Below are 10256 nucleotides of genomic sequence, written 5' to 3'. Positions count from 1 at the left end.
CAGGTGTTAGAAATAACATGATAGTTTCACCATATCTCGTTGAGTCCTTTTCACTTCTGTTTTTATTTTGTTTTGTTTTTAAACTATGTTTCTCTAAGTGATTAGGTGGGGCTCACGATTCAAGTTGTTACCAATGCTAGGGTGAATTAGAGTGATTGAGTTACAAAAAAAAAGTTGAAAAAGAAAAAAAAGAGTTGAAAAAAAAAGAGACCAGACCATCAGACTAACTGGAATAAATTCAATAAAGTCGACCACTGGAACCCTTATATATGCCGGTTGTGTTGACCTAGAGTTAGGATTATCGACCACTGGTACCCTTGTATATGCCAGTGTGTTGATATTGGTCAGACTAGTATCTCAGTCCATTAGGATAGGTTCATTTTGGCGGAGGCCATCAGACAGATATGAGAAACACCATTTACCTAGTAAACATCAAAACCATCTATGTTTTTCTATATCCATCTTCTTGATCTATCCATGTGATTAGTTTTGACTCCGGATATTGATGTCCATAGTGCGACTATCTGAGTAGAGCTCTGTCACTTCATATGAATTTTAGTATGCTTGAGTGCAAACTCGTGTACAACAATTGGAATTTCACATCAGGGTACTTCCTCCTGTAGTCAATAAGTATGCCAACCAAGGAGATTTTTTAGTGCCTTCCAAGGTTCTGTATAGATAGCTAGGGTCTGGAGTAAAAAGGTTTTGTGGGTATACCTATGGAAAGCCCTCCGGAGAAAACACTATGCCACTAGGGACACCTAGGGGTTTAAAGGCTTATTGCATACGCTAAATGCAATCGACGATGCATGCGACAGTGAGTTAGGATTTTATTTCTATTTTAATTTTGCTCGAGGACTAGCAAATAATAGGTTTGGGGGTATTTGATAGACACATTTTTGTGTCTGATATAATCTCAATTGTATATATTGTTAGTGCTCGATTTTGTATTTATTTTGGCTTTTTATATCTTTGTAGGTGTTTTTGGAAAAATAAAATTTTGCGGCGAAATTGGCTCGAAAAGTGTTTTTTGCGTTCATGGGAGGACATTTGCTATTCGGACCCTCACTTTGGATAAGGGGTAATCTAATTACTAAGGGGCATCCCATTTCCAGGCATCTGCTAATCGCACCCCTACTCTGGATAAGGGGCAACCATCTTCAACATTCAAAAACCAGAAAATTGGCGGGAAAATAGTGCATTAAAGAACAGTTTTGGTGATCAAGATTTGGAGGAGTTTGAGGTCGATTAAACCTCTGATTTTCATAGGATAGACTCCTTATGGGTCTAGGAATCTGATATGGGTGTTTAAATCGATTAGATTGGGCTCAACGACGGATTTTTCTCATAACAAGAAAATATGGAAAGTCACGTTTGTGGTCTGTTTTAGGGAATTTTAGAGTGATTAAAACGCTGTAAACCTTCCCAAAGATTCGTATCTATCTAGAGAAGAGTTTAGAATAAAAAGGAAAGCTCAGAAACGCGTAGAAATCCTAAAACAAGAAATTATCGCAACTTGGACGTGAAGAGAAGGAAAGAGATTTTGGAAGATTTGGGAGTGATTTAATTAGTATTTTTGATATAAATAGATGTCTTGGGTCATATAGAAGAGGTGTCGAGAGTTTGGGAACCTAAGGAGAGCCAGAGAAGAAGAAATCAGAGCTTTACCAAACTCTGTTTCTGCTGCTGCTGCTGTTGAAGAAGAAGAACAGCTGAAGAACATTGACCCTCGGTAGACAGTCGCAGAAAAATGTCGCTGTTTAACAGTTGAAGAACATTAAGCTGTTCAGGGAAGTCTTAAATCAACCACAAAGTAACAGTTTTTCTGTAACAGTTCCATTGTAACAGCTGTTTTGCAACACCAATACACTGTTGCAAACAGTTTGTGTTATTACTTTTCACTCTTTTAATCATCTTTTGAGCAACAAACACATATTTTGAGATCATGATTAATATGAGGAGCTAAACCCCAACACTGGGATGACGGAGGAAGTCATATTTCATACGTGTGGTAATTATATTTAATTCTTTTTATGACTTTTTGCATTAATTTAATCGTTTTATGATTTTTCTTAATTAGTTGTGAAGTCGTATGATGATGTATGCTTGGTCTAAGTGCTTTTGATGCATCATGCTAGTGATTTACAGTTAATCTTTTTAAAATATACCCTGGCAAAGAATTAGAGTCAATAAACAAGAGCTATAATTGTCTAAGAATTGATTTTTGAACCACATGGTATGAGGTTTGGTGGAATCCTGAGTCTCAGTAATCTCTCGACATTGTGACAAACCTTGTGTATATATTTTCTTTATTTTTATTGTTTTTTATTATTAAGTCTGAAATTGAGTCTACACAAGTCCGAGTTGAACGAACTTTATTTACCACTTAGAAAACTACATCAATTTTTGGCGCCGCTGCCGGGGATTTGTATATAGATCTGTTTTAGGTTTATTTTTATTTTTATTATTTTTTGTTCTTTTTTACGCGTTTTGGTATTTTTCGATTCTTTTCAGATTTGGAGCGAAGCTACAAGGAAAGAAAAATTGTTATAAAAGGAAAGCATCGCCAAAGAAGGAAAGAAAAGAAGAATCCGAAAGGAGTGAAGAAGAAGATTTTGTATATAGTTATTTTGTTTATTTTTAGAAACTGTAAATAGGATTTTATTTTTGTAATTTTTCTTTTCCTTTTTGGACATTATTTTTGGACTGGACATTATTATTGTTTTGAAACCCTAAGGAAGGGTTAAAAATTAAATATAAACTGTTTGCAGGGAAGGATGACAGTTATGATACTGTCTCGGCCCCTCGGGTTCATACACTGACATTGGAGTCGGTGGCATGAGTCGACTTCAACGGTTCATCGCCCGTCTGGTACGGGAGGTAAGAATCTATCCACCCATGAATCCCCTGTCAGTGGGTTTTATTTTGTGTGACAACTCACACCCCTGCAGTAGAATGTCGAACTGGTATTACAATAGCCAACACAACGAATATCCGACTGAGTTTCAAAATGGACGTTACTACTTTGACCATAGTGTGAATAGTTGTTGGGAACATCAGCCTTTTGAAGATTATGGTCCATACCATGGTGAGCCCAATTACTATCTACATACGCACCGGTCATATGAGCAAAATTCTTATATTTCTCCTTTAGAAGAGTCTCTCAGGAAATTAGAAGAGTCGACACGTAGGATAGCTGAGATGAATAACTTAGTTTATGACGAAAGAAAACTTTCTTTAGAGGAATCCCTCAAGCTGATAGCTGAGACGAACGAAAGAATTGCTCGAAATAATCTTAATTTTCAATATAGTGTCTCCAATAATACTCTTGAAAATGAGGATAGTTATTTGCATAAATAGGATGACGAGGATAAAATTGGTTACACTACTTGTTTAGATGAGGTTCAACCTTTTTCATGTTATTATAATGATTATGATGAGGATAGTATTGATGAAGAATTTGAAATAAATAGGCATAGTGATCAGGAATTTGTTACTCCAACTGAGCTTAATAATAATATTATTTCTAGTTAAAATCCCAATAATTTTAATAATTATTCACCTATTCAAAAGGACGAGGATTTGACTAGAGATACCCCCGTTTTAGACGATGTAGTATTTCCCGTTTACGAAGTCGATAATGGTTTAGAGGAACGAGAGTTGAAGAGAGTTGATACCAAACAGATTTGTTGTTCCTTTAATATTTGGAATACGAACAAAAGGAATTTTTCCAAGTACGTGACTTATTTATAAGTTGGAGGCATGGGAATACATATGGAACTAGGTGAACTATAGGTTTAGTTGCTTGGTCTCAACTATACGAAGTTAGGTGTAATTTTGTGTAGCGGCTTAATCATGAGAGTATTCAATTCTGGACAAGTCTCGGGGTTTTTCTGCATTTGCGGTTTCCTCGTTAACAAAATCTTGTTGTGTCGTTTACTTTATATTTCTGCATTATAATTGTTTTATTATAATTAAAGTAAATTACACAAACGTTAATTCCTATTTACTTGATAAGTGAATCTATTGTGTTTGGTTAAGTCCAAACCTTTTTATCAAGTAACATACACCGTTGTTGTATTGTCACGATCTCGTATCCATATACGATCACACGAAGTGTGAACCGATTAGTTGTATTGTCTCGACTCATTCTATAGAAAATCACTTTCAGAGAAAGGACTTATCGGTAGGAAAAGTTTTAGCTTGAGGTATATTTGGGTACCCTCGCCTTTTCACAATGCTCGGCTGAACTTGCAAGTTTTGATATCTCAAACTTGTTGTCAATGTTAGTAACACAAAACTGTAGCTTGATTTTTGTTCTACTTAGTTATAGTTTGGTAGTTGAGTATCAGACATCACTGAGTGACTCTCGAATATCGAAGACTGAAGATCAAACGAAGACATTTGCAGAAATTCATCAACAAAGAGATATGTGAAGACTGAACCATGTTATTTACTCACACGTATTACCATTCTATCTATACGAGACTATGTTGCAAAAAAGAATTTTTGAGTCAAGCTTGTCTTATTAAACATCTCGAAATATAATTCAAGCAATAGTTGTTCATATACTTGAAAAAATTAGTTAAGAACAATTTATTATTCATTTAATCAACATCCCAATCACACATAGACTATGCCAGCGCTCAACCATCGGAAGGTCTTTATATCAACGCTCGATATCTGATATTGTTTATAAGTCATAAACGAGTTATTCACTTCTACGCTGCTGAGCAGATATTAAACTATAAGTGCCTAAGTCTGAGGGGGAAAACTAATATCGACATGGTAAGGCTTACCCCGATGGAGAATTTTTTGCAAAATCATTCCAAAAAATGTTAAGGTCTAGACATGCTTCTATTATAAATTCTCATGTTGAAGATATTAATTAGAAAAGATTCTAACGTATAAAGGATATCCCACCTAAGATTCATATGTTCCTATGGAGAATGCTTCAAGAAAGATTCCTATTACAACTAATATTGAAAGATTTATCCCAGGCGTCAATCAAGATGCCGGTTTTGCAATAATATTCTAAAAACCATGGGGCACATTTTTCTATACTCCCCCACGGCTAAGAATGTATTGTTTGTCTTTACTATGAATTTCAAGTTTAATTTAAGCCCAAATATCACTTTAAAAAATTGTATTGCTATTTGGTTAGAAGATGAAAATGGGTTTAATGCATTTAATTGGAGATCTAGTATATTTTTTAACTGGGGATCTAGTATATTTTGGGACATACGGAAAATCCATGACGGATTTTATCATTAATAACGCGAAGCCCGAAGCCGGAAGAATAATTAGTAATGCAAGTTTTTGGTACGAATATTACAACCAAGTTAGAGGATGATCTGAATTTTGAGGATGCAACTGCAACTTCCAACACCGCCCATTGTCCAAAGTCATAACAACATGTGGTGTGCTCCGAGAAAAATATATCCAAGATAAACGTTGACGGGTCCTTGGTTTGGGCTACTGTACCTTTGCAGCTATTTCAAGAAATCACCATGTGAGCTTTGAGGGGTGTCGCCCATATTTTTTCAACAATCATATTCCAATTGAAACTCAGACCAGAGATTTTGTCATGTCATTACAACTGGGAGTTGAGAAATATTTCAATCATATTGTCGTTGAAAGGGATGCACAAGTTATCGTGAATATTTTAATCAGAAGACAAGAAGAATCCCTTGGAGAATTAAGGGTCATATCAACAAAGTTAGAGATTTGATGACAAAAACTCAATTTGCGGTATTCAAATATGTTAAGAAGCGCGTTAAAATATGCTAAGTATAATCACGCAGCGTGGTTAGAGTCTCCTTTACGGATGGTTTTGAAAGGTGGCAACTTGTGCTACAAAAGGCGGCCACCCGGCCGTTAACTTTTAGTTTTTAATTATTTTATTTTTTAAAATTATACCGAGTTTTAGATGAACCCGATATTTACACTAATTTTTTATGCTCGCATATTCATTCACTGAGCAATGTATAAATCCTCGCACATCGCATATCTATGTTATAAGAAAGCATTGCCTCCGTACGCTAATAACTATTAATAATACGAATACTAAAACCAAATTTGTTGATGAGATTATTCTCATTATTTATAAAATCCAAGTGATATATTTTTTTTATGGCCCTACGAGTTTGTTTCGAACTTTGATCATGGGTATCATTTCCCAATAATTTTATCATTGTATTACAGTGACATCGACTGGCCAATTGGCCATAGTGAAAATCAAAGGATTGAATGTTACAAAAATTCATTACTCAATCTTTAGGTAATACTACCAATAGTAACATTGAATAACCAATGGGAAATTTTTTCAAACCCAAACTTATTTTGATTTCTCTATATCAGATGTATGGTGATAGTAGTGGTACAATTACAATATGAATAGTCTATTATTTTTTATTCTATATTATAAGAAAAGTATATTAGTTCATATTTGCAGAGGGAAATTAATTGCATTAAAATGACGTTCTAAAAGTTCTTCGCACAGATTCATCAAAATGTTACAGACGACCCTGGTCTCCTCCTCTGTGTATTGCTTCCCTTTCTACTGAGGGTAACAGCTTTTAATTTATTTACCGTTCCTTAAAATAAAAAAATAATATTCTTGAGATACGTCCATATCATAAGAATTTCCCTTATGCTTTCCTCCATGGACCTTCAAAGTTCAACATTCAATATTGGAACCGTTACAAAAGTGTGACCAAAGGGTTTATTCAACATAAGGTTCAAGCATTTGCTTGAACACAATCTTGAATCAACACATGAGCAACCAATGGTTTGGCGCTCCATAGGATATTCTCCTCGGATATGCTTGTGAGCGACTAACGGTAATGCGTCGAGCGACTAATCATTAGGCGCACCACTTGAGTGCCAAACCATTGGTCGCTCACCTTAAATATTTGGTTGATCTTTTTTAACCTACACTCCGTTTACACTCATAAATCAAATTCTTATTGATAACTCGTATTCTGATCAGGATATGAAGGTTCGACGAAGAGACTTAACTTCATAGAGTTTAGATAAAAGTGACAAATGAATTTTGAAATCACTTATTGATGTGTCGTCTCCAACCACTAACTCCTGATGCATCCTTCCCTCCAATTATCAAGGGCATCCATTCACTATAAAAGCGTCTTGTCTTCCCATTGTCTTTCACTCAATCACGCTGTTGGTTTTAGGGGTAATCCTGGGGCGACCAACGATTTGGCGTTTTGACCACGTCGACTAGGTCAAGAGACTAATCATTTGGCGCCAAATTGTTGGTTGATCAACATCTTCCATTTGGTGCTTCTACAGAGAACGTTGAACCACCGTAGGGGTTGAGAAATGATTCCAGTGACGCGACACCATGTTGAAAGAATCTTGAAGCACCGTAGGACTAAGCCTTAAGGCCCATCCAATGGTACATTTCTCTTGTAGTTTTACGAAGACATTCTCGTACGATGTGGCAACAAGATTTCCTTAATAATAAGAGGTTTAAGAAATTCATCTCCAATGGATTCTTTTCAAAACAACCTAGTTGTATTGCTTTATTAATTATTCAAAAAAAAAAAGTTAGGAGAATGTTGATGACACGTATTCTTCACATCCTTAAGGATAAGTCATATCGTCTTCTAATCTAACATATAGGTTGGAAGCTAGAATAACCTCCTACGTCCTATGGCAGGTCTAATCTAGCATCTAGATGAGTTGAATAGAATAACAAAAAATAGACGCGCTGAATGGAACTATGAAAAATAGAATTAGGTACCATCTCAGCCGTCGGATCAAAAAATAAATCAATCTGCGCTGAACCAAATAGTGAAAAGCTGATTTTCTCCGCGCTGAACCATTCAACGCAACTAGCTCGCTACTAGTTTACATGCGAAATATATCTAGAGAGAAAAGTAGTATTAAAATATAAACACTGGTTTTTTTCTAATCTGCAACACTTTTTGGCTAATCTAATAGCCAAATCTAGCCTATTGGACTTAGCCTAAAGCAAAGCTCCAAACCTAAAGGATGAGTTAAAGGATGTTGTTTTAATCACCCCTCCAATTCATCTTCACATCCTACCCTACGCTTCCGTTGGATAATGATTTTCGTTAAAATGAAAATATATTGCCGTGATAATAGGAATAAAGGGTCCGTAGGAGGATTTTTTTTTCACTCAGTTTGCTATCTTCATTACCAATATCTACCACTATATTACTTCTTCTAGTAGCAGAAACAATTTTAGAAATAAGGAAAAGTGCAGTTACATTCAATTAAACCACCATATCATTAAACATAATACTAATTCGTCTGCCATAATTACAACCCAAAAAACACAGACCATTCTTCAAAAGAAACACCTAAACATCAAACCTACTGAAAATACTAAGAAACTAGACCAAGTCCACTTTGTCACCACCACTATTAACACCTTTTCAACAACACCAGGGGAGTTCAAAAATAACATCAACACAAACAGAAAAAAGAGAAGAACCACAAAGCAAAATTTACCATTACCTATCGGAAATTCAAGAGGATTGGAAGTAAGCATCGAGAAAGTCATTGTGTTAAAACCTTGCTTATCATTTTCAGACTTTTTTCAAACCCTGAAAACTTGGCTGCATTCGACGCTTCCGAAGAGGACCTGAATATTCCTCATCATCGTAACTCCAATCCTCATCTTCCTCATACCTCTCGCTGCAGCTGCTTCCTGATAACGCAGGAGAAGTATCACTATCTCCAGATGATGATTCCTCCTCATCACTGCTCCTTTCATCTTCATCTTCTCTAGAGACGTCAGGAAGATCTTCATCAGACGCACTGGATTCATCAGCAAGAGAAACTCTGGGCTCGATCCTTACAAGAGGCTGCTTCTCGAATTTGGGTTCTCCTTCTTGCATGGTCCTGGCAAAAATCTTGGGATTTGCTCTCTCAAACTCGAACCGCCGACATAATTTCCAGTCAAAATACCTCTCCATCCTCCTCTTCTCTTCTGCTGCTTCAGAATCTTCATCACTGGTATTCACCTCTTCAATGGGGTATTCAAAACCTGCATCAGAACCTCCCTCAAAATCACTTTCAGTGGCGCTACCATGCCTTGGACCTCTCTGATGTCTCTCAACCCTCTCTTCACTTTTTCTGTCAGACCTTGCAAAGTGATGTGGTAACCATGCTGCGAACAGTGCATCAACCTCCTCTTCTTACCTTTTCCTTCTCTCCCCCTCTTACCTCAACCACTGAGCCTCCTCATTTGCACGACGGTTTATCTCACTTTGAACCTCATCTCTCAATCGCATCAATTCTTCCATAGGGAGTGAAAGAGCTTGAGTTTTTGCTAATTGGTATTGATCGGAATCTACAACAACGACATGAACTGTATTGCTAGAACTCGCCATATCTAGGATTTCTATATCTAATTTTTCCTATTTCTGGAAATTTTGTTAATGGCTATGCTATTTTCCTTCAAAATCCCCCTTTTAAAGGAAATTTTTTGATCATTAACTGCCATTTATGGCTATTGGTAATCAGTCCCGTCGCCTGGTTACTCATGCGTACTCTCTCCAACTTACTCATCATAATTACCCTATAAATCCCTATTTTCAACACCTAACCTCTTCATTACCCATAACTTCCCATGGAACTACCTTCAAGAGGTGCATTGGTAGGTCATCTAACTTTCATAAAGTATGTTGGGGTCTAATTAAAATTTTGTGTTTTATGCATACTATAAGAATGCAGCACCAATTGAGAGGCACCATTGCGGTCTGGGGCATGTCTTCCAGATGGGTTACTAGTATCAAAACCAAACCTATGTTACCTATTGAACCACAACAATACCCTCTAAACCATCATCAACACCAAATACTTTCACTCCACTTCTTGATTTACCTCTGTTTCTATAACTCTATTACCATTATTACGTTTGGCGGTTTGAGAAAAGACAAACCCAATAAATATTTAACAACCTCAAAGTACGTCATGCATCACCAACCAAACCTATCTCAGAAAAACCAACAATGTATTATTGGGTTTGTCCTTACATGGATTTCCTTCCATAACACTCACGTGAATATCTCAAATCTGATAGTGTCCATAAAGCGAGGATATGAAAGTTACATTCCTTATGATAACTTTATTCCACACAACAAGCTTTGCAGTATAAAAACAACTACCTTACACCAAATTTCTCCTGAAATATTTCCAGTTCATAGCAACATTTTCCTCATTCCTTTTTTAAGGTTCAAATCCATAAACAAACAACCCCCCCC

The sequence above is a fragment of the Papaver somniferum genome, chromosome 2 (assembly GCF_003573695.1).
Source record: "Papaver somniferum cultivar HN1 chromosome 2, ASM357369v1, whole genome shotgun sequence".
Taxonomy (NCBI): Eukaryota; Viridiplantae; Streptophyta; class Magnoliopsida; order Ranunculales; family Papaveraceae; genus Papaver; species Papaver somniferum.
Note: the sequence above shows the minus strand (reverse complement) of the source record.